Here is a 27,007-nt window from a genome sequence, read left to right on the forward strand (position 1 = left end):
ATTGGATTTCCTGGAAGGTTTATGGGCCTGATGAACGTTCGTGGGAACCTGCTTCTCAGGTACATGCTCCCCGCTTGGTGCAGTTGTTTCACCGCCGCTATCCTGACAAACCCAAAACTGTTCAGGGGGCCTTAGGGGGTTGTGCTGTCGGGCTTTTCAGTCTGCGCTGCCCGTTGCAGCTCTTGTAGCCCTGCCTGCGACCTCGAAGGAGAGCCCCGCCAACCGACTCCTCTCAGCTGGGGAAGGCGGCGCCGGAGCAATATAAAGGGTGGGGTCCGCAAGGGAAACGCGATTCGCGTCCCATCACGGACCCCGCCAGGCCTCCGCACATTTCTTTTGCTTTTTAGATCACTAACCTGCCCTTTACTTGCACCCTCACTGAGGTGGAGAGACGTTCAGGCTTTACTCTTCGGTCTCCTTGTGTTACTTTCCATTTCGGGGTTGTTGGATGCTTTTCTGGGGCTCCAAGTGTTCTCCAATTGTTTCCATTGGTTCTTTCTTTGTTGCGCAGCTTAACTCTTTGTTTCCCAGCAGGCTGATTCCGTAATAGAGGAGCAGAAAGACTTCTAAAGAATTGTTGTTTCGTCGTTTGGGGAGTTTGCTTTTCTTTTCCCACTGCACTCCCATACTTATCTAATGGCTGTGTTCCTTGTTTGTTGAGGGTTGTGTATCCAGTCCCCTCCTGATTGCATCAAGTCTCTTCTTGCTAAAAGAAAGTAAATAAAGAGACAGTATCAGAAAACCACTTCTAGATCACAATATTTTCATAGTTTCACCCTGCACTTTTTGCCATATTTTTACCCTTATCTTTCTCTTGATATGGGAAATGAGTTTTTTGGTGTTTTCCATTTTCAGGGGAAATAGATATCTTTTTCCGACAGGTCTATTGATCTCAAAAGGTGATTCCCGATTAGGTTGGTATGCTTCATATTTCATCTATGTTTGTGGCTAAACTTCAGCAGTCCATATATAAAATACGTGTATATTTATCTTCTAAATACCTTGGGTGTTTTACGCTCTAATTGTGAATCTTCACTGCATAGGAAGAGCACCCCATTTAGCAGGTATAATATGATAGTAGTTGATACATATATACATACAACAAGCTGCTAGTATAAGGAACGTACTTACTTTTGTGTCTTTCCCATTAGGTGCCTTGGTGATACCCTTCGGACGATCCAGTGGATTCTACCCATTCTTCCTTTTGTTGTTTTGTCTCCCCTTTTTCCCCGCCTTCCCTCTTTTGCTTTGACTTTGTTGGGCGGAGGAGGTGGGTGAGGGAAGCTGGGACCTAGCATTGATTCCTTATATTTCACCCCTGCAGAAAATCCAGGTGAGCCCCACAAGGAAATAGCCAATGTTAAGATGTAGAGGCCTCCTGATATTACATTAAAGTGTGTCCAGTAGATGGAAGTGCCCATGTGGTGGTTGTGGTGCTTCCACATGCTATTGGCCTTTGCGTGCGTCTTTCTAAGAAAGACAGCACGCAGGTGGCCAAAGGCGGCTGCATATCCCGCCTTCTCTTTCCCCTGGCCTAGGGAGCTCGGGAGCGAGCAGCAGCTTGACCGGGTGCCAGCTGCATACCTCGCATTCCTTTAGCAGCCGCGTGGTTACGCTTGTTTTTTTAACCTGCGCTTTCAATTTCATACAGATTTATATAGCCCAATTTATAAACTGGAGATATTAATTGCTTTGCCCAGAATCTCAGGACGTTTGCGGCCGAGAATCAAACCGGGATCCCCAGTACTCAAGTCAACGGCTCTGCTGCGCCACGTCTTCTCCACTCATGTGATACTTGTTTCTGTTTTCTTTCTACCTCACAGACACAAGCGGAACACTGTCCTCACTACGTTTGAACATTGTAGTGTTCAGTGAGAAATAGATCTGTTTTCCTAGCCCCCTAGCCCCCTCCCTTGCACTGTCTGTTGAAAAACCTGAAGGTAGAGACGTTTTCCGTAAAAAAAACAAAAGAGCGCATATTGAGGAATGGTGAGACATTTCTCAGCGTGTGGTTATTTTTCTTTTTCCAGCTCCTATGGGATTCAAATGGGGTGATATGTTACTTTACCTTCATCATTATTTTCGTCCGGTTTGTTTGCTTTGAGCTTATTTCACCTCAATTTAACGAAACCGATAATGCGCTAAATACGGGCTTCTGACTCGAGTGTAGGATGAGTCTGTTTTTAGGGACGTCTCTGTTGCTTGATCCTGTTTTCTGATTTATTGGAGATGCCTGCACACCCTGTGGCTGTGTTTCTTATCTGTCGGGGGGGCTCTGGATCCACAGGGAATCATAGATTTGCATGAGGCGTCAGGTTTGCTTCTCTTCTTGTTCCCAGTCATGACCGTTTCCCTGCTTTGCCTCGCACCTTGATTCAGCTTCGGGTTTGGAGACAGAGAGGGCAGGGCAGGGAAACCTACTACCTGAGAGCATGACATTAGGATGTAGCCTATTTAGAAGAATCATTCAGTTATGGGTCCTGCTCTGATATGCTTCAGCCACCTTTCCCTCACCCCCGTCACTTTAAAGCCTTGGCCTTCGGTTTCCTCAGACCTGGAACCCCTATTTCCAAGCAGTTGCTGTTCAATAGCTGTTGGTTCTGGGGGAACATCCCCGCTGCCAGGTTCTGCCACAGCTTTGTGGATTTTGTTAATACCCAAGATGGACTGGTCTACAGAGGTTCTAAAATGCTCCAGTTTTGTGACTGTGTCATATCCAGACAAAATGATGATCCCTTGGGCAGAGAACAGCTTTGTCATTTAGTATCTGAAGAAAGAAATTAAGGTTTCTCCTGCTTCCCCATATAGCAGCCACCTCACATGGAATACGTGAGCAAGAAGGTATATAGTACATGATCCTGTAGATTTATACAGCGCAACTTAAGACCCTGAGATATTACGTGATTTGCCCAGAATCACAGAAGGTTGTGCCACCGAGACTCGAACCGGGATCCCCAGCTCTCAAGTCAGCAGCTCTGGACGCTGTGCCACATGCTCTCCACTCCTGTGCTACTTCTTTTCTTTCTATTTTTACCAGATGACATGGTATCAAATTTTGGCAATAAAATAAAAGGTTGCTTTCCGTTGGCAGAATTTCAAATGTGAGTTGCACACATATCGGATGATTAATCAAAAGTGTATCAAAAACTGCCTTCAGACAGGCGGCTCACTCTGATCTGTCAAAAGGCTAAGAAAAAACTGTGCAAGGAAACAGTTTTAACAAAGCAGATTAAACTAGAAATGGACATATGGTATTCCACGGCATATTTTGTTCTCGCACATTTCTTTACCTCAGAAGCAGAATTAGCTCAATTAGAGCTGTCATACATTATTTTCTTATTGTGAGTTGTGAATTCATCAAACCTACCGGAAGCGCTTTTACAATCCAACATCTCGTCAAAAAGTTGCGCTTTCCTCCCAGTTAAATGCTTTTTTTTTAACCTATTAGCAATTATTTTGATTTATCTATCACATTCCACCTCACCATTAACACAAGTCTATATTGGCTTATTACTAAGAATGGACCTTTTTTCCGAGATACAAAGTACTATATTATTTATAAATGAGTGAGTAGAAAACCAAACTGCTGTTATTGTCACCTTGTTTTGTTTTATTTACTTCCTCAGCAATGTAAGCCCTGCATAACAGGCATAGTATAATTTTAGGGGACATATTTAAACCTGCTGTGGAGTTTCACTCCCTCTAGTTTGCTTTCATATTTTATTTCATTCATTATATTATCAAAAACATTAATACAGGCCAGCCAGAAAAAATAATCCTCTAAGGTACTGATGTTTGCATATCAAGTAGCAAATTACACAGTTTCTCTCTCTCCTCCTTATTCCCTATTCCTCCCCTCCTTATTAGCCTCTTTAATCCCCCTTACTTCTTTCCTTACATCCTTCCTTACCTTTCTTCGTTCCTAACCCTCCCTCCTTTTCCCACTCTTCATTACTTCAACCATATCGTCCCCCTTCCTTGATTCCGCCTTCCCTCAAACCCTTCCTTCCTATTTACTTCCACTATCCCTTCTGCCTAGAATCCTCTCTGCTTCTATCTTTCTTCATTACCTACTTTCCTCCTTCTTCCTTCTTGTCTGTCTTAATCCCCCTCTTCACTCCTTAATCGTATAACCAACCTTATTTCCTCAACCCTTATTTCAACTTCACTTATTGCAGTCATTCGTATCTTGCCCTTCCGCCTTTCACTAAGTCCTTTCGTTTTTTCTTCTTGCTTTCTCTCCTATGCTTTTTTCCTTTTTCTCCCTCACTCCATCCTTCCTTCCCGCCCTTCATTTCTCTCTCATATCCTTTCATATTTCCTCCCTTCCTTCTCTTAATTCCTTCCTCCTTTCTTCCCTTCCCTTTCTTATTTCTCTATCACATTGCTCTTTCACTCAACGTCACACAACAAACCGCATAAGTCAACTCAACAACACAATTGCATAACACCAAATACATCCAATCCGAGCACCATAATTCCACATCATGCTACAAAATTCAACAGCACATGACATAATTAAACTACACTACATACCATTCCACACCCCAAAATACCATTCCACATAATTACACACCATCACACCCACTCCACATAATTCCTATATGCTCAATACCACATAATTACTATCCACATATTTCAACTGTATACCATGCCACATAATTCCACTCCACAAATCCACTCCACACAACACAATTCCATGCCTTCCAATTCTACAACTTACAATTCCAATCCAACTCACATAATTCCACTACACACCGCATACATACCTTCTACAACACATGGGTAAAGGACATTATCATTTACAATGCTAATTGCTTTAACTTAAGCAAATGCAAGAGCTATTGCATTCCTTTTTGGATCACAAAAGTAAAAAAAGGCACCTGCATCATTTCACGTGGTAATGCATGCATGTGCCTCCAAAATAATGTGGCCAGTCTTGTTTATTATAACTTTTCAACATGCTGCACAACAGCCACACTGCTCTACAACATAGTTTAAAACAAAGGCGAAACCCAAACCTCTGGCTACATGCTTATACGATCCCAAAGGCGAGACCTATTGGCTATGCCAATGCTTGTTTGCATTTGTCCCTCCTTTGGGTGGATGGTTTGTGTCCTTGGTGACTGGCCCTCCTACATGTATTATTGATCCTCTGTCTATTTCATTTCATTTGTGGACTTCTTTTTCTGTTTTCCTTTGGTTTGTGTATCTTGCTTGTTTTGATAGGCATGAGGAAAACTGTCTTTGGGCGCTTTATGCAATGTTTATTTGTGAGTTTTTTTTACTTTTTATTAAAACTTTTTAACACTTTGTGGCTGCATTGGTGCACTGAAACTATACATGCATGCTGAAGGCATTTACACTTTATTTGAGATATGTATTTGTGACTGTGCTTAGCTCACAGTATTAGTTACAGCTTGTTTTCTATTTTTTGCTGGTAACTGTATGTGCCTATCGCTTGTTTTATTTCATCCAGGGTTATATCATGGTGGGAAGCTTCCTATCCTGTAATTACGGCCACTTCAGTAAATATTTACATTGCCATACAAGGCCGATATTTTGTGTGGCAGAGCGATAGCAATCTTTATAGCTATGCCTCTGCTTTCAGTACTTAACTAGAGCCCGTTCAACTCTCCTCCGTTACCCCTCCCTCCTTGTTGCACCCTTTTCACTACCAAGACAATAAGGTGTCAGCGCTTACCAAACATGGTAGACGGTAATAGCCATCTTGGCGTCTGCTTCAAATGCGTTAAAATGCAGTCGAAGCAGACGCCAAGACGGCAGTTACCGGCTACTGTGCCATTTCATTGGTGACTGCACAGACATGTTACCTTTGGGTCTGAAGAATTAACCCCTTCAGCGCTGCGCGGATTTACGCGCGGTGCTGAAGGTTCTGAGCGCGGGCGGGGCCATGACGGAGCGGTTCCGTCATGCGCACAGCGCAACCGACGCTCATGACGGAACCGCTCCGTCATGAGCGTCGAAGGGGTTAATTGCTGACATAAATATTTGAATGTGAATATATACCTTGAACCCATTTTAGAGCCTTGAGGAAGTCCCTATTGGGACGTAACGCGTCGGCAAATGGATTTTGAATATTGGATTTTATCAGCTTGATGTATTCGTCTTTTTCAATAAAGAATAATTTTCAAAAGAAAACAAGAACACAATGATCATCACTAACAACTTTTGCTTAATTGACTTTGAGTGGATTTACAACCTTTGTGTGCAGAATTCCTATCTTTCGTGTTGCTTTTACATTGTATATCTTTATATATTTTAGGGCTATTGCTTTGCTAGGGGAGGGAGGGAAACGTATGTGACAGAAAATATTTTTAACCTTATTACCCATGCCTTCCATGCAGTCTAAGTAGCTACTGTCTGGGATTTCCGTGCATGCCATGTAACACAAGGGACCTACATACTGCCCAAGGCTTCCCAAACATGTAAAGCACATGCCAGCAGAGAGTGTTTAATCACTCAGCCATCTTGTCATGTCTCCTTATGGTATTTGCGATACCAGGGCAATTTTGGGGGGGATTTCTGATTTTTCACATTTTGGCAGGTTTTGGGTACTTGTGACATTTCTGAAAGCAGGACATCTCTAAGTACAGTGCACAGTGGTGCCCGAGACCGGTCTCACAGCAGTGGACTCAGAGTGAACTGATGGTGAGAATGGCAAATGTGTCAATAAATGTTTCCTGAGGCAAGCATGTGTTCCTGAATCAGACTGCATAATCCAGTGTGTAGTAATTGTACAGCTCTTCAGTTCTTGGTGGCACAGCACCCAGTATAATGTGCTGCATTGCTAAACATTTAATAAGGTCCCAAAGGCGAGACCTATTGGCTATGCCAATGCTTGTTGTTTATGTTTCCTACAGAGTCCTGGTTCATCTTTGAGGTCTTTTAAACTCCTCCTCAGCAGCGCCCATCTGGCCTTTGGAGGGTGAATTGTGGTTCAAAGGTTTTGTGCTACATTTCTGAATAATAGAATCACTGTCAGTTCCGTATTCCTTATTTCAATATCTCCAGCACTTAGAGCAACCATAGAGTCACTTAGAGCAATCATAGAGGCACCCTATGTATCAGAGCAGTATCCAATGCTCTGCATTGACAGTAGTTTGAGCTATTGCCATTGTAAATGACATTGTCTTTTATAAAGTGCTTTTATTTGTAAAATATAACGAAAAGGCAGTATTATTTGATATGCCAACATTTTAAACTCTTGTAAATGGAAGACAAATTTCAGTGCATTTATGCGAGTCCGAGTTATTGTCAATGTTAATGGTAATGTGTGGTGATGTGATGTTGATGAGGTTATCGTGATGTCACATGGAATGTTTAAAGGGTTCTGCTCGAGGGTTCTTGAGAGAGCAGTTGGGACTCTGGACTGTAGCTGTACCGGTTGGGACGGCTCTCTGTATCTAGTAATAAATACTGCATATGAAAAGCATCCTGGTGCCATCGCCTCGTCCTTACAGTGGCGACAGAGGATGGGATAATGAGTTGCTACTTCTGTTGCATCCCTAAGTATTGACTGCCGGAGTTCCAGGTATTTAACTGTGAGTATTTTTTTTTATCTCACGTTAAATTGTTCGTCTACAGGGAGCGTTTACAGAGAGCCGTGCCCATTTCATATTTTACTCATATGCCTGGAGCTCGTAATTAAAAGATAACGGAAGATTTCTGCTATTAAGTCCTCATGCGAGCAGAAAATAACGGAAAATTTCGTAATTAAGTCCTCATGCGAGCAAGATTTCACTGCGCTGTGATTTGGTCTGCAAAGAGGGAAAATACCTTATTGAAAGATTGTACTTTCTCCTGTTCTCCGTTATCTCCGGTCGCCTATCTTCATCGTTATTGCAGGGAGCCGGAGGTGTTCACCCGTCCGCTGTCTCTCCTGTTTGATGACGTGGTAGAATCTTCACTCGAGATCAGCGAAGGAGGTCAGCGCGGGTTCTACAATCTCCTCAACTGAGATGCTTCGAGGTTGTCGTCAGCGCGCAACGTAGTATTCATAGCGGCCATCTTGGATTGGTCATTTCTTAACTATTTGTTACCAGCAACACGACGTAGTGTTCAGCTGGGAGTACCACAGCTTAGCGTTTTGAAGCAAACGTTTTGTGCACGCAGCTATTTGACACATGTTCAGATGTGCATCGTTTTTTCTTATGGGCAATGACAATTCATAAACTTCTGCATTTGCGAAGCTAATATTTTTTTTTTTATATAAATGAATATGCATCTTACCAAGCTCATCACCTCTACACGGTGCAACGTTAACATCTAGTGGTTTAAATTGGATTTTTTTGGGTTTTTTTTGTTTCCCTCATCAGTGTCTGTATTCACTGGTAGTTGAGAAGAGAGTTAGCTTTGCGTTTCTTCTCAGTTTAGCAGAGTTTAACTTTCTCACTTTCTGCGTCCTTGCAGAAGCAGTGAATTTTCAGACGTTTTTGGAAAAAATATATATATTTTTTTTTTCTCTCTTCTTCTTCTTTTTCTCATTTCTATTTCTTCTACTTATTAATCAATTTCTTTCCACAGTTTTTTTTATTTTTATTGACAACATGCAGAGTGTTATTGCTCCAGCGCCTTTTCTACAAGAACCTGGAGATCCTCCTTTGGAATGGAAATTATGGTTTAGGTCGTTCAAGGCATATCTAGGTGCAATTGATGGTCAGAGATACAGGCCTGAAAGGAAAAAGAATCTAATGTATTATCATCTAGGGGTTGAAGGACAAAATGTATTTGATCATCTACCTCCCTACGATCCACCTGAAGGCGAAGATCCTGACGAATTTCAAACAGCAGTGGCACAATTGGATAAATATTTCACTAAAACTAAGAATATCGTAGTGCATAGATATAAATTTTTTACAAGGAAACAGAAGTCTGATGAAAGTATAGATACTTTTATTACAGCTCTAAAAGTTTTGGCTTCTAAATGTGAATTTGAAAACTTTACCTCCCAACTAGTGAGAGACCAACTCGTTGCACGTTGTTATTGTAAAAAGATACAAGAAAGGTTACTAACGTGTAAAGATCCTAGCCTAGACAAAGCAGTGGATATTGCAAAAAGTATTGAAAGTTCGATGGATGACGCAAAACAGCTTGAGTCTGCTCTAGCTAATTCTTCTATTTCTGGTGCTGTTTCCACCAAGCATCCCGGTGCTAGTTCTATTAAACCTCCTATTCTCATGCATGACAATACTTTTAGGGGTAATGTTTTTCGTGGCAATATGAGAAGACCGGGCATTTTTAGGGGTGGAAGACCTTTTTTGCAAGATAGGCAATATAGTTCAAGGATATATTGCTACAAATGTGGTTCTTCTTTACACGTTTCTTCTTTTAAGAATTGTCCGGCCATCAATCAACAGTGTGGGCAATGTGGCAAAATGGGTCATTTTGCTAAAGTCTGTATGAGTGGCAGAAGAAGAAATGTTAGATGTGTAATTAACGAAGAGGACAATGTTTATGATGAAGATGTTATTAGTCAAGAATATGTTGTAGTGGTTAAGAATCGTAATGAAGAGGGGCAAGCAGACATTCCTGATCCTGAAGTTTTGGTTACAATTGAAACTAGTCAAATTCGGCTTCTAGTTGACACAGGAGCTCGTATCACTATTGTGGCACAAGAAAAGTATCAAAAGTTCTGGTATCAGAAGAGTCTATTGTCACCGGATGTTCTCACAGTAGCTTTTGAGGGTAGTAGAATTGAGTTGTTGGGATACTTTTGGGCCACTATTGGAGTTTTAGGTGAAACCATCAATGGGAAGGTTTATGTTGCAAAAAGGGGGATCAATGTTCTTGGTCTCATCCATCAAGCAGAGTTCGGATTAACCATCAAGCCTGGTTTAGAGAACCCTGTTTTCATTGACAAGCAGTTTGATCAGAGTCATATTCATTCCATTGAATATACCTATTCGCTTTCTAGCACACAGTCACTCAATGATTGGGAACAAAAGTTTAGCAATGTTTTTAAAAATAGTCTTGGAAAAATTACTAATTTTCAACACTTTATAAAGCTTAAAGAGAATTTTATCCCTGTCAAACACAGATTACGCAATGTTCCATTGAGTATCAGAGAGGATCTTTCTAAACACCTGCAACATTTGTGTGAGCAGGGCATAATTGAAAAAGTTGAGTCCACCCTTTGGCTTTCTCCTATTGTTTTAGCTAAGAAAAGGTCCGGGGACTTAAGGATGTGTGTCGACTTGAGAAGTCTTAATGAGGCCATCTGGGTTGACGGTTTTCCTCTTCCACGTATTGAGGACCTGATTGCGAAAGTTGGGTCGTCTTCATGGTTTACCAAATTGGATCTCAAAGCTGCGTATCATCAGGTCGAACTTCATCCTCAGTCTCGACATCTCACTGCCTTTGTAACTCCCGATGGTGTTTTCCAGTTCTGCAGACTTCCTTTTGGGTTAGCTTCTGCGGCTGCGGTCTTTCAGAGACTAATGACTGAGATGTTTAGACATAATCCCAATGTTGTAGTATTCCAAGATGACATTCTTGTATTCACTAAAAGTGAAACTGAACATGATGTGGTTCTCAATCAAGTTTTCAGTGTATTAGAAAGTCGAGGGGTAACTTTACAGAAAAGTAAATGTTCTTTTAAAGTGAAAGAAATTGAATATCTAGGTCATGTAATATCAGAACAAGGTATAAAACCCAGACCTGGTTTAATCAAAAGCATTGTAGAAGCTCCAGCCCCTCAAAACAAGGAACAACTTATGTCTTTTCTTGGACTCTGTGAGTTTTATGCGAAATTCATGAAAGATTTTGCTAAAACTACAGAGTGTTTTAGAAATCTACTTAAGAAAGGAGCAACATTTGAATGGTCAGAAGAATGTGAAAAAGGTTTTCAGTTCATTAAGAGTCACATTGTTAGTGCACCTGCCTTACAAGCTTTTGTGGAAGGTAGGCAAACTATCGTCACAGTGGATGCATGTGAGTATGGTCTGGGTGCTGTGCTGTCGCAATCTGCTGAAGGGAGAGAGTACACAATAGGATATGCTTCCAGGACTCTTCGTCCTGTTGAGCGCAAGTATTCAGTCATCAAAAAAGAACTGTTAGCTTGTGCCTGGAGTGTTGAGAAGTTCAAATCCTATTTGTGGGGAAGATCTTTTGTCCTTAGAACAGATCATAGACCTTTAGTTGACATCTTGTCAGGGAAAAATATCAAACGCACCACTGCCAGATTGGCCAGGTTGTCGACCAAATTGCTAGAATATACATTCACGGTAGAGTATATCCCTGGAGGGAGGAATAGCAGAGCGGATTGTTTATCTAGGCTCCCTATTCACGAAACAGATGAACAAGATTGTGAAACTGCTGTAGAGGAATGTTTTATAGCATGTGTTAATCAGGACAATCTCTCATTTGCAGAAGAGGACTGGGTCACTGAAGTTAATAAAGATGTTGTACTTAGCGAGGTAGTTTCATTGATCAAGAAAGGTTGGCCAAGGGAAAAACTTCTTTCTCCAGATCTTCAAATGTTCTGGAAAGTTAACAGTGAACTTTCTCTTGAAGGTGGTAAAGTTGTCAGAAGTGACAAACTTGTACCTCCCTCGTGCTACCGGGATAAAATTATTTTGGCTGCTCATGCGGGTCATCTGGGTGCAACTATCACTAAAAGAAAGGTGAGGACTGATTTTTGGTGGCCAAGGATGGATTCTCAAATTGATGAGTTAGTTAAACAGTGTGTACGGTGCAATAATAGTGATAAAGTCCTAGTATTAGAGGGCACTGTCGATTCTCCTGTTTCTCCTCCTGGGAGAGCATGGCAGAAAATAGGCATGGATTTTCTTGGGCCTTTTCATGTTCTTCCTGACAATTCAAAATATTTTTTGGTGCTTATTGATCATTTATCCAGATGGGTTGAGGTTGAACCCATCAGTGTTCCCAATTCAAGAAGTGTTATCACTTGTCTCAATAAGATTTTTCTTAGGGAGGGCTTTCCGGAGGAAATTCTTACAGATAATGGTGTACAGTTTATCTCGAAAGAGATGGTTTGTTTTTTACGTTCTTGTGGTATCAAACACACTAGAACTCCTCTGTATCATCCTCAAAGCAATGGAAAAACCGAAAGGTTCAACAGAGTTATTGTAGAGTGTGTCCAAGCAGCTTTTAGGTCAAAGACTTGCATTTTCCAAGCAGTGTGTGATCTTGTCTGGTCATATCGCACGTCGCCCCATGTGGCTACCAATTTTAGTCCATTCGAACTCATGAGAGGGAGAAAAGCTCCTTCGCTGGTTTATCCTTTCTGGATGGTGAAATCCTTTCACCGTGTTAGTGACATGGGGAGCATGTGGGATTATGCCAACAAAAAATCATCGGAAGTTTGTAAAAGAACTGAACCTGTTATGGAGAAAGATGTCCACAATATTTGTATTGTAGATTGGGTTAGAGTAAAGAATCCAGTGTCAGTCAGAAAAGGTCTTTCAAAGTTTCTAGACTCTCAACAAGTTGTGGATATTAGGAAGAATGCTGTTAAGTTGGCCAACGGAAATTGGTGGAATACTTCTCGAGTAGCTATGGATCCATGTTATTCTAACAAGAATGGAGAAAAGGGAAAAGATACTTTAAGAAATGATAGTTGTATTAGAAGAAGCACCAGAATTCATACAAAATCAAGCAGGTTACGAGATTATGTTTAAATTATATTATGCTAGGTTTTTCTTTCTCTATTTTCTTCTGTATACATTTTATTGTATTATTATGTTGTCATAAGTGTCTTTTTATTAAAAAGGGGGGAGGTGTGGTGATGTGATGTTGATGAGGTTATCGTGATGTCACATGGAATGTTTAAAGGGTTCTGCTCGAGGGTTCTTGAGAGAGCAGTTGGGACTCTGGACTGTAGCTGTACCGGTTGGGACGGCTCTCTGTATCTAGTAATAAATACTGCATATGAAAAGCATCCTGGTGCCATCGCCTCGTCCTTACATAATGCCCTTTATTAATGGTTTCGTTTTCAAACAACAGTTTTGGATGCTTCCAGTGAACTAATTAGAACAACTGCTAACACAACTAGAAGTTGAATAGAGTGTTGTCTGTAATAACGTGCAGTATAGTGATTACATCTGTGTTAAAGACACCAGCTTAAATTAAGGACTGTTATCTCCAAGGCTGGGGGAGAGGTAGCCAACAGCACACCGTCCAGAGCTCAACGGTCGAGGTAGAGCGCCGGGCAGCAGCCTAACGCTATTCTAAACACAGCATTTAGGTTCTCGAATACACTCGCGCACACATGCTGCCCAGGCTGCGCAAACATTAGAACTGATTCCTTCCCTCAGTGGGTCGCACTCACATGGGCTCCCTGGCAACCTCCTCCTGCTGTTCGCAGACAGAGACGCGCAAGCTGTGCCCAAATTTTAGATAAATCATTACAATTTGTCAATGTGCATACCAGCAGACACCGGCATAAATTAAGGCCTGTTATCTTCAAGGCTGGGGGAGGGGGTAGTCAACAGCACACCGACAACAGCTCAGCGGTAGAGAGAAATCACCGGCCAGCAGCCCAGCACCATTGTAAACAAGCTGGAAAGAAAATTCTGTGCTCCCTTCAATATGTAACACAAAAAACGGTGGCATACGATGCAGGTCAAAAAATACTACTAACACAATACCACATATGGCCTCTACTAAAAGTAATTCACACCCAACAGTATTTAGGTTCTCTCCTGCATGCGCGCACACACGCTGCCCGGGCTGCGCCAACATTAGAACTGACCCCTTGCCTTGGTGGGTCGCACTGAGACGGGCTCTTTGGCAGCCTCCTCCTGCTGGTCGCATTGGGAAGTGAATAAGCGTATAAATGTCGTTATCGTTTCAAAATGTGGACTGAAGCATTACCTACTTTAAATTTTGTATTGAATTTAACAAATTCCATGTTGGGTATTACTAAGAAACGTTTGCATTGTATTATGGGAGTTTGAGTAATTTAGGTATATTTGGGAGGTCAAACACATCACAGGTGGCGATGATGTTGCACTAAGTGGGAAGGTTTATGGGAGGAGGGGCGGAAGCTATGTTTATAACCAGGTGGTCGGAAAGGAAAGGTAATACCGTTTTTCGATCGAGGGAGGATGATGTTAAGTTGTTAGCAGGTAAGCTAATGAATGTTTCAGACGGGTGCACAACGGGAGGCACTGTAGAGAGTAGTGTATGGTGGGTGGGTTGTGTATATTTGTTGAGACAGTTACTGAGAAGTAGTTGATGGGTAGCAGGCAACGTAGTTACAACATATTAATCACAGACTTTGTGAAAGGTAGCCACCTTAGAGAGTTTGTTTACTGTTAAATTGGGGGTCAAATCGAACAGTGCAAACAAAATTAACAATAATGAGACGTATAAGACTGTGTAGTAATACTGGTGCTTGGAGATTTAATGTATGTTCAATTGTTTTTTTCAGTTACCCCTGACGAAGGGCCCCAGAGGCCCGAAATGCATTGGGTTACAATAAACTGCTTTTTTATGGATTTGGCTTTGATGTTTTTGATTTGAGGTTCGGATGGCCCTGCATAAACATGAGAAACTTTGGAAAATTGCTTTTCCTGGCACGTGGATGAAAATAGTGACGCATACTTAAGTGGAAAATGAAAACAGTGAATAAAGGAGCGAAATGATAAATGATCGGTGAATTATAAAGTATGGCTGCAAATGCAACTCTTAAAAGGCTGTGCCACTGGCTTGGAGCTTATAGGTGTTCCATAATGATGTTGGTCGCAGACAGAGGCATATGAACTGTGCCCACATTTTTTGTATTTATTACAATTTATGGATGTGCATACCAGCAGACACCGCCTTAAATTAAGGCCTGTTATCTGCAAGGCTGGGGGAGGGGTAGTCAACAGCACACCGACCAGAGCTCAGCGGTCGAGGGAGAGCGCCGGGCAGCAGCCTAACACTATTGTAAACAAGCTGGAAAAAAATGCTTTGACTGTGCTGCTGCTAAGCGCGGTGTCCCTGAACTGTGCGCCGCGCTCAGTATTACATTATAATACAATTTAAAAAAAAAAAATTGGCGCTGTCCATGGGCTCTGGATATAAGCAGCGTGCTAATTTGGGTGCAAACAAAATAATGAGGACAATCCTTTTTTGATAGACATGTTTATTCTCTCAAACATATAAAAAGCACACATACGTATGTATATTGGATGAATCAGAGGCCTGAGATAACAGCGATTCTAACTGTTGTTAATGGAGGTGCAATTAGAAGTTGATATGGGCAAAAAGGCGCAATGTTAACTTGCTCATTTCTAGAAAAAACATCAATTTATTAAAACTTGAATGACTAAAATGTACTTGTAAAACAGAAACATTATGACTTGTACAGTGCTCCCATCAATCTGCAACATAAAAAAATGTGGCAGATGATGCAGGTACAAAAATACTGCTAACACAATAAGGGCTGCGCCAACTTTAGAACTGACCCCTTGCCTCGGTGAGTCGCACTCATACAGACTCTTTGCAAGCCTCCTCCTGCTGGTTGAAGACACAGGCCCTCGAGCTCTGCCCTGCTTCCGTCGCTCCCAGGAACCACCGCTGCGTAACCCACAATAGGAAGAAACTCCAGTAAAACTGAACCCTTGCCTCGGTGGTTCACACTCAAACGGGCTCTCTGGCAGCCTCCTCCTGCTAGTTGCAGACATAGGCAGTAGAGCTGTGCCCTTCTCCAGACGCTCCTAGGAACGCCTCTATGTGCACAAAACAACAAGCTGCTAAGGCTGCCACAATGTTTAACAAACTCTTACTTCCCAAAAAATAAAGTTCGTACCCTGTACTTATAGGAGAGCTTCTAAAGCCGCCGAATGTTGTTCGGGTCCGGATGGGCGAAGCCAAAAAGGAGACAGGGCGGTATAAAAAAGCCTAATTGCAAATCATAACACAGCGTTTACCATAAACGATGACGCAAGCCAATCAGAAAGATGGGCGGAGCTTCATCTCCACTTCCAAAATCTCCTCTACCACAATATGTCTCGCAGAGCGAGCACTGCATGTGCGCTGCAACACTAGGCAAGACCTAAAAACCGATCGGAGGAAAGGTAGAGAAGTTTCACCTATTTTTGCCATTCTTGTCCAAAACCTTTAACTAAAAAGATTTAACCATGGCCAGTCAAAGAACCATGTGCATTATATCTCCGGATTGGGGACCACAAGAACTTCAATTCTGAAGACTCCGAATTTTTATTTTATGCACGGCACTAAGTATAAGAAATAATTTATTGTTAAATAAAAATAGAGTCTGCGCAGTATTAGCAGTTCATGATTTTTAGGATGTATTCTAGACCATGATCTGTCACATAACAATGATTCAAAAACACACTCAATTTAACAATGATGATCTTTTTCCCACTACAATTCTACTCTAGGTGTATCTTTATCACGATCTGCTGCATAATGCAGTTTATGTGTAAAGGAGGCTTTCACTTTCAGAGTAAAATGCGGTGTTATATGAGCCAAGTGTAGTCTCAAAATGAATAGATAAAGACTGAAGAGGCATTTAGTGTATTATATCGCCCTACAAAAGAGAAGGGAAGATTAAAATGTTGCTACAATTCCACAAATGAACGAATTAATTTATTCTCATTTATTTGATGAACACAAAAGAATTCCCATAAACATCTAATACTTCCAAAATATAGCTCTATTATTAACTTAAATATTATTATACCATAACAAATCCAGCAAAAGATGGTGATTTTCGGAATGGTACAAGGGACTTAATTGAGTGAAAAGAGTGTCTTATCATAGAAGGCAACACGGCTCTGGGTATCTATGTTATCCAAGCAATATCTTTGAGGGGAAACAAAATATAAACAGAAGTTGCACCGCCTTGTGTGACTTTATAAAGAAAACTAATGCAACGCAGCAGCTTTTGCTGCATTGCATTACATTTCGTAGCAGTAGGTGTTCCATGGATGGAGCAGGGGGGTTCCTGTAAGTCACCTATAGAATTTGGGTTAATCCCAGATTTGCTAAAATCGGTAAACCTGGGAATGGAGCAAAATGGTGCACCTCTCGAGGATGGCATAACGAGGAGAAATATTTCTATTTCTCCTTGATATTTCCTCTTCCTATGCATGATGCAGAATGCATAATGCATTTAAAGAGGATATTGCCCCTTAGGATTGTTTTTTGGCTGGAAGGAAGGCTCTCCTGCGCAAAAAAAAATCCTGTCTTCAACGCAGGCCTCCTTGCACCATGGCACAAGGCTGCTTATGTTGGTGCAAGACAGCATACAGTGTGCCATAGCTTAGAAGATATGGGCATTTCTGCTTGCTCTATTTCACGCAGCGCAGCAAGTTCCCTTGCTGTGTTGCGTTGTGTGATACTTTAGTAAATCTTGCTCCTACATGCCTAGAAATTTAATTTTACCACTATCTCAAATCGACCTGAAGTCTTTAAACATATCTTTTAAAACAATAGCCTCTGACTTTTCGATATTCGGTCAGAAGCCTGACATTTTAGGAACTGCCTCAAGTTCTTCCAAAAGGGCTGATAAAGAGGTATTTGTTTCAGATATGTGTAGTATTAAAGCTTTCATTTTTTGCTGAAAATGTCACCACCCCATCACTATATTTGAAACACAACAAAGAAGAGGGTCTTCTCATCTACTCCAAAAAGGGTTCCATAGAAAGAGAACAACCTTATCTTAGGTACAAAACATAGGGGAAGCATACAATAAGTCAATTAGCTTTAGAATTTTAGGACCAAGGAACAAAATGTCACAACTTTGTGAAAAAATCCACAATTGTTTACACCATGTCCAATCCTTGTGACTGTGGCAACTCTAGCACTAAGTACGTAGAGATCAATTACTAATTATGGGTTGGCACTGGAAGTTGTTGCAACAGGCCTAATTGCATGGAACAGGAACAGAGAAGGGAGGAAAACAATAAAGTGTGGGAATGCGAGGCCAGGTAATGAACTGCTTCAGAGGCGAGAAGCCAAATCAATTATGGTGCTGCCAGGCACCTGCCCGGTGCTTCTGAGAGTCTTTTATACTGCTGCTATCCCAACGACCCCATAAGTACCACCCATAATCCTGACGTGGAGCGACGCTATCTCTCATGCTTTGTTTCCATGTCCCCGTCTTCCACAATTTGCATGTCTGGCCCCTTCTAATTTTATCTGGGGCTCTAACTCCTGGATATCCATCTGTACACATTCCGTACTATGGCCCAGATTTATATCTGGGAAGAGGACCCATGGGTCCATCATGGGGATAGAGTAAATTACTCCATCCCCAGGGTGGAGAGGTCACCCACCTAATTTAAAAATAACTGCCAGGTTATTTATAAATGCATTGGCAGGAACCACTGTCATGGCAGTTCCTATCAATGCATTTGACTTCAGAAGAATGCACCCTCATTGCAAACATCATTCTTTTTTTCTTTTCAAAAAGAAAATCGCCAAAAAGGATTTTCTTTTTGTAAAGAAAAAAAGTAATGCGCCCCTCATAATGGGAGAATACTCCCATGGTGGGGAGAAGCATTATAATTGGTTTTACTGTTCCTTACTGCCAGGTTTTACCTGGTGGTAAGAAACAGTAAAAATATTACTACATGTCGCCCATCTAAATTGGGCAGGCGGATATGTAGCCATTTCTTTGATAGGCACTTACTCCCTAAGTTTGGCCACAGCGGAGACAAAGTAATCTCTGCCGTGGTGAGTAGTCTCCACTGTAACCAAATTTAAGGTCCGTCAGCAATAACATTTGGCGGTGGAACACTAAATTGGCAGGGAGGGAACTCCATCATTGTTGTGAGGGAGTACCCTCTTTGCCAATATATAAATCAGACCCAATGTTGCTTATCACTCTTCACATTTAGCACATATATCCAAACAAATCCCCAATTTAAGCACATAAATTGAACACATCCTTGAGCCTAATCTCCAACCTCAGATAAGAATTATATCATCACAATCTCAATACTAACACAATATGCGTTAGTTTTCAGTCTTAGAATCTGCAGGGAACTAACTCTGCTTGTCTTTTGTCATGTTATCCTTTGGGCATTGTGCTCCTCTGTGGCCTCTTTATCTCTCAGTGGCCAGGAGATATTCCTGCAAGTTGTCATTGTTGCCTCTCTTTCTGTGAGTTCCAAAATCTGTTCCTTCCTTAACAGCATTGCAATCTAATTGAAATTGCAGCCCTGTTGGGTAAGTCCAGAATTGTTTGAACGTCTTGGCCACAGGTTCATAGGAGGCTCGGTGAAATGGGAATCACTTGATGGTGACTGCAGAGAGGTCCAGGTAGAGGAAGACTCTACTGTTAAAGAAATAGATGTGCCCGTGCACTATAGCTTGTTCAGCCTTTTCAGAAGAAAATAAAACAAATCACCAGAATATCACATGGCTTAGTTGAATCCTTCCTACTTTCATGGCCCTGAGGATATATGTGTGCAAAAGACATCTGGAAGGCGACTTCCTCTTTCAAGATTGATCTTGATCCATGATGCGCTGGTAGCAGTAATCTCTGATACCTTCCTCCTTAAGATTACAAATAAGAACATTGTCTCAGCATGAACAATATTGCAAGTCCTCATAGTTGTCAAGCAACGGTTACCCTTGCACCTCCAACATGGACATGATCATTGTTGCAAGAAGTAAATCAGTGCTTAGATCAGTTGTTTGGTAGCTTCCACTTTTGGGTGCCAGCAGGGCAGCACTGGGAACCAAAACCGGCCCTGGCAAAGTGCTTGGCCGCCCCTCATTCCTCCCCCCCCACGGGGGGTTGGGGGTGCGGCCGAGCTCTTTGCCAGGGCCGGTTTTCGTCTGATTTTGTTACAGGGCCGAAAATGGCCCTGTAACAAAAACGGCCCCCAGGGGCCCAAAACCGGCCCCACCCGTGCGGCGCAACGGGGGATTGTCCGGTACCTGCTACGGCCAGTCCGGCTCTGGGTGCCAGGTTTTCTTATCGGATATGAGGGTGTTGTTATTCCTGGAGCTGTCAGGCGGAAACCTTTTTAGGACCACTGTGAGAGGATCTATTCGAAGCCTTTTGTAAATGTGGTCAGACAAGCTGTCAAGTGTTCTTTATTGATGTAAGTGGACTCCTTGTCCATCATATCCATCCATATATCTAATTTCCTCGCTCCAGTTTCTTTCTCTTCACTGTTGTGTTAGATCACCTTCTGCTGGAGGTAGCTTCGAAACTTGCTCTGCTGGGTCTTATTTTGTGTGTGTGTCATCGGTCTCCAGAAACAAGACATTTGTCCTTATGGGAGACTGACAACCGCCTCTCCCTATGCCTTTTACTCAGATAAGGAATTAGTCTGTCCACCATCTGAATAAGGCCCTCCCAAATCTGCACATTTAGGTGATCTTCCAAAGTGGTAACCTTGCAGGATTCCAGCAATATAGCATGGATGAGAGGGCTACCAGTTCCCACTCAGAGGGCGTCCAGGGCACAGCTGCAAGAGGGCGGCAGGACATCTAGGTGCACCCCTTCATTAACAGGATACTTTGAAAATGACGGCATGCAAAAGGCAAGTCTGTCTGTGGCCATCCTCGACAGAACCTCTCCCAGTGACCTACCACAATGCCTGATTCTCTCTAAAGCAGAGTTTTTTAGTTGCTGCTGCTGACCATACTGCCATCTTACATATTTATTCCTCTACCTACGGCTCAGTCATCTTTTAAATTTGATTTGCTAGGTCCAGGATTATGTGTTGAAAAGCACTTTCCCTCTTCTCACCAATGCAGGCTGCTAATACACTTAAATTGTCCATTATAGGCCTCTCGATTAATGGGGGTCAGCAGTTACGAAAGCCATGTCACTTACATAGCTTATCTTGGACTACAATTTAGATATGCTTGCTATTACAGAAGCATTATTTTCTGATTTCACCAATGACATTTTAAAGGCTATCCCCTTCAGAAGTTTTAAATTATGAACTCATCGTCCAACCACAAAGGAGGTGTTCCCATCTTTATTGTCAAAAAGACATTGAATGCTATGAAGACCTTTTCAAGCTGCGACCCCACTCTGGAGGTCCGTACTATTAAGTCCCATGATCCAAAGGGGACTTTCTGGACATGCATTTTAAACTACCACCCCTCCCAGCGATTCATCATAGACTTATGAATTCCTGACCTCTTCCCTGATCAATTGAACAGGTGTGAACTCGAACCTTCTTGCTTTAGGTGATTTTAATCTCCAGTTTGCCACTTTCTCTCACCTGCTAGTGTCCAGCTGAAACTTTTTTCCCTATTTGTCTCCAAAGTAGGTCCTCACTTTGTAACTTGCATACATGGGCACTGTCCTGATATAATTTCTTCTAACCCGCTTAACTGTTTTAAAGATTCCTATTCTCCCACTTTCTTGGACTGATCATTTCAGAGTACCCTTCCTCTGTACTGTTCTGAAATGTAAATTGCCTAGGACTAAAGCTTTCACCATTTCCAATGGAAGATACTTTAAGATGGTCACCCCTGCTATGCTAGTTAAAGCCATTCCCTCAACCAACGTGGGTATTTGTCAATTCACTTCTTCCTCTGTTTTGATAGATCAATATTATGTTCTCCTGCACTTGGTAGCTGATAATCTCGGCCCTTTGAAGGAGTTTCAAATGAAAAAGGAGCTAAGCCATCTAAAATTTGGTACATAACAGAGCTTAAATCCATCAAGCTCCAATACAGAGTTTAGGAAAGTCGCAGGAGGGGGGGCATGGCTTGCCGACCACGGAAGATGGCGACCACTCCGTGAGCTCCGGCAGTGCGGCACCGTAATTGCCCGATATGTGTGAGCTACGCAAATCATCACCTAGCTAAAATACAGCCATTACTTCTGGATACTCTCGCTGACATGCTGGCTGTGAAGACGCCACGCCACGCCACGCCAGTCTCATCTTTAAAAGGTATTTTTCTGCTCCTGCTTTCACCACAGCCGCGGCCGCCATTTTGAGAATTCGCGCGCTGAAGCGCTTCGCCCTCTCATGTTACAGTGGCACGTGTATTTAGCACATTACCACTTTGGACAGTATCCAGTTGGTTATTTCCTGGCTACTAGTATTTTACAACTAAACTGTATTTATACTGGATACCTCAATGCTAATGTAACTTCATTCAATTCCTTTTATATCAACCGTTTTTCTTTCTTCACAGAAGCGGTCGCAATGTTGATCACGCCTCAGTCAGTAGGCTTATGCAAGCTGCTTTATTCTGATTTTCTCATGCAGCACTATTCTTCTTCCAATGAAGCTGTGTTCCTTCACATGAGTGCATATTTTTGACATATCGAGATTTTGAACCCCATTTGCAATGCTCGTTTCTGCCTCTCGAAATTTTTTAAGGCTGGACTTTAAGTTCACTATCATATTACCGCTGACGTTATAATGCTTATGTATTTTTTTAACAGACCGGTGTTCCCACCTCACACTTACGGTCGCAACATTGGCTATTTTTGAAGTATTGATGTCATGCATGATATCTGAATTGCTTTTCTTTATTCCTTAAAATGTTCCTGTGTGCTGAGGTTCACCATTTTCATCAAAAAGTGCCATCTTTATCCTATGTATGTCTGACCCCAGTGTCATACCACTTGTTTGTTCTTAAGTACATCAATGACTTTTGACTTTCTGTTGCTGTTTGCCCATCGCATATTTGTGCCATCGACTGTTTTATATTTTTCTTGGACTTTTTCTTGCTCAATTTATGGGGAGGCTATGGAGACTCTCCTCCTCTTCTTTATCTCCGTCTAACACACTCATCAAAAATTCGACGATTTTTACAAAGTTTGCCATGATGGAGTCTACCTCGACATCTTCAATTAAGTCTGGCACAACCTCACAGTCGCAGTCGATGGTACCCACACTGGCTAATTCCGTCAAAGCGAACCCTAAACGGCTCAAAATCACCTCCACCTGCCTCTCTGGACTTACTTTTGGAAGAAATACGGGCCTTGAAACCTTTTATGGAAGAGATGAATTCAAAACTTCAATTTTTGACTGATAGATGGTCCCAACTGGATGAAAGACTCATTGCAGTGGAGCAGAATGTCTCTTCTTTTCTAATGACTGAATCTAAAGTACATGCCCTTCAATCACAAGTATCTCTTTTACAGACACATGTCGAGGATTTCGAAAATAGAAATCGTAGTAACAACTTACGCATTTATGGCCTGCCAGAGGACACGGAGGGTGCGGACCCTCTCTCCTTTTTTCAAGTCTTTTTTGCCTAAGGTGTTGGGTTTACCTGCAGAACCAGTTCTAAATATTCAACATGCACACAGATTAGGCCGTCAACATGCTGATACTTCTACTTCCACTCGTCCAAGAGGAGTCATTTTGTATGTTTTGGAGTATACAGACTTACTCAAAGTCTTATCAGCCTCTAAAAAATCATCACGTATCTCATGGTTGGGTCACACACTGTTTTTCTCACAGAGCTATGCTAAGAGTACTGCTGACCGATGTAGAGATTTTCTAAAGATGAGACCGGAGCTTCGCGACCTTGGTGCTAGATATGATCTCTTTCACCCTTGCCTTTTCAAGGTCACATACAAGAACAAAACAACTACATATGAAGATCCCCTCAAATTAAAAAGTTTTCTCAACTTTCGTAAAACTGATACTATGGATACGTCTAGTGCCTCCTCCTCTCACTATGGCTGATTATACTAATTTGACTTTTATTGTTGTACTCTTAATTTCTTGCATTGTTGGATAACATGTCTCCCTTTTCCGCTCTAGATTATTTACAACTACTTTTTGCTCTCGTTTTTTTCTGATTGTAGTATAACCTTTATGATGTTAAGTTTATATTTTAACTGTATTTTTTCCTTATAGGTACCCCCGTTGTGTGTTCATCTTGTTGTCTTGCACCCTGTAATATCCAGTCATATCTATGACTCCCTTCGTGAGACCTGGATGTGCTGCCCTTCAATGTGGTTTCACCCTCCGCATTTTTGGATTTATAAAGGTATGTGTTTTTCTCTTTTTGTTTTTCTACTTCTTCTCTCTCATGTTTTCTCTCCTCTCATCCTGCATCATTTCTTTACTTTTTTGCTATCTCATTTTTCTATCCAATACTTTTTGTATTTCTCTTTTGCACCATCTTCTTTTTCCATTCCCTCTGTTACTCCTCGAACTAAAGAGTTTTATCCCTCAATTTTTATCTCCCCGTTTTTCTTGACTGCGGTTACCTCAGTTTTACGGATAACCTCTTCCCCTTTTTCTTCGTCCTCTGCTTTTTACCCTCTCCTTGCTTCTCTCTTTTTTTCTTATTATTTTTCTTACTTCTCATTTCTGATACTTCCCTTCATTTTTCCAGCTTATACTGGATCTGGTTTCATTCACATTGTTTTTTTCTAAAGTTAATTCCTTGTTTATTTACATGGTTCTTTCTTTAAATGTTACAATACCTTTTTCAATTATTAGCTATTATGGTTATTTTTTATCAAGGTTACTGTTATATCTTGTCTTATTTTGCTTGTTCTTTTAATGGTTTTTAGATGTCATTAAATGTTTTTACATGGAATGTCTGAGGTTTACACTCACCGATTAAAAGGCAACATGTATTATCACATTTGTCTACACTGAATGCTGATATAGCCATGATTCAGGAAACACACCTCACTGAATCCGAATCCTTGAAAGTAAAGAAAGACTGGGTTGGAGATGTTTTCTTTTCTCCAGGTGATGGCAAGCGTAATGGCGTTATCACACTATGTCACAGATCTCTCCATGTTAAACTTCTTTCTCAGGAAACCGACGATATAGGTCGCTGGTTAATTATGGACTTATTGAATGGGATGATTCCTCTCACTTTATTTAATATATATGCTCCTTTTTTTGGTCCTATCTTGCAGAAAAACGAATGCATCGCCCTCATGATAACCTAATTTTAGCTGTTGATTATAACCAAGTCATTAATCCCTTCATAGATCGTAACTTTTCGTCCTCTTTTATATTCTCCAAACCTCACAAATCATTTCTACATTCTTTTCAGCAAAGACATTTAGTTGACGTTTGGAGACTGTGCAATCCCACCTTGAGGGAATACACTTTCTTTTCTCCAGTACACCATACACAATCACGCATCAATCATATTTTCATTTCTCATGACCTTTCTCAGTCCCTAAGTTCTTCAGATATTGGCTCTAGCCTGATCTCCGATCATGCCCCAGTTTCTGTTTCTTTAGACATTCTCCATAAATCTTCTGCCCCTAGACGCTGGCATTTTAATAATTTACTACTACTCGATCCTGTCTTTACTTCTTCCTTTACTTCTTTTTTAATGCATATTTCTCTTTTAATGAATCCGATACCCTTCATTTTTTTGTCATATGGAACGCCTTCAAGGTGGCTGCACGAGATTTTATCATTAATTATGTCTCCAAGAAGCGTCATATTGCCCGAAAATCCGCCACGGATCTCTTAGTTAAGATAAAATCTCTGGAACATTCCTATTACACCTCTAAATCAAAGGATTGTTTAAAAGATCTAATAGCTGCCAATTTAATAAAGAGTCTACCGATAACGCGTCCTTGTATTTACTTAAGTCTAGTGCAAAGTTCTATGGCGGTAACAACAAATCAGGCAAATTATTGGGCAAGTATCTCAAAGTTAAAAACAAATTTAATATTGATTCAATCCTTGATGATCAGCAGATGCCCAAGTTTAAAGACTCAGAAATTTTACAAGAATTTCATACATTTTATAAATCTTTGTATACACCAGAATCCAACCCTATGGACAAATCCATCATAAACTATCTCTCTTCCATTACTAAACCCCCTGATATTAATTTAGATTTTGAATCATTAGAGCTGGACGTTTCAATGACAGAATTAAAAAATGCTTTGCGCACTCTCAAGAAGGATAAAGCCCCCGGTCCTGATGGACTCCCTGTCGAATTTGTTTTGCATTTTTCCCAACTTCTTCCCCCTAAGCTACATAAACTTTTGACCTCTTTCTTACAAACAGGTACTGCTTCAGGTTTCTTTTTAGAAGCCCTAATTTGCCTCATTGACAAGAATAATAAGAACCTCCGCTTTTGTAAAACCTATAGACCGATTTCATTGGGAAACATCGATTATAAAATGCTCTCAAAATCCTTGGCCCTACGATTATAATCTTTCCTTCCGGATCTTCTAAGTAAAGAGCAATCAGGCTTTGTATCACTGATTATATGTGCCTGTTCTTCGATATTCTCTCAAAATCCTCTCACTCTTCCGAATCTCTAACTGCCATTGCTTTGGATGCGGAAAAGGCCTTCGACAGAGTCTATTGACCATTCATTTTTACAACACTCAAATGGTTTGGCTTTGGTCCTAAAATCAACACTTTAATTTCTCTCTTATACTCAAATCCTAAAGCAGCCATATTCGTTAATGGCCTTACTTCTTCGTATTTTAATTTGGGCAGAGGTGTCCGACAAGGTTATCCTTTATCTCCCTTTCTGTTTAATTTAGCTTTATAACCTTTTCTGTATAATCTTCATCAAAATTCAGATTTTCGATTATGGCAACACGCATGTTAAATTGGCAGCATATGCAGACGACATACTATTGTTCCTGTCTAATCCCATCTCTTCTCTACCCGCTTTTCTATCTGAGACTGAGACCTATTCTTCCGTATCTGGCCATAAATTAAATAATGACAAATGCAAAATCTTTCCTTTAACTAAATTCACTTTTAAAGAAGACTTTAAAATCACCAACTTCATTTGGAATACTAACCATATAAAGTACTTAGGAATATATTTCTCTTCTTCTATTCACTCATCAGTCTCCATCAACTTGGACAAATGCTATTCAAAGATTTCTTCCCTTATTGACAGATGGCATCCCTTGTACCTATCCTGGTGGGGGAGGCTGGATACCATAAAGATGATGTTATCCTGATCGTCTTGTTTACAGTATCTAACATTCCAGTTACCATGCCCCAAAAGTATTTAAAAAAGATTAACTTTCTGTTGTCGTCTTTTCTCTGGAATAAGAAGAAAGCACGTATGTCATTAGCAAAGCTTACTCGCCCTAAAACAGAAGGTGGGG

The sequence above is a fragment of the Triturus cristatus genome, chromosome 1_2 (assembly GCF_964204655.1).
Source record: "Triturus cristatus chromosome 1_2, aTriCri1.1, whole genome shotgun sequence".
Taxonomy (NCBI): Eukaryota; Metazoa; Chordata; class Amphibia; order Caudata; family Salamandridae; genus Triturus; species Triturus cristatus.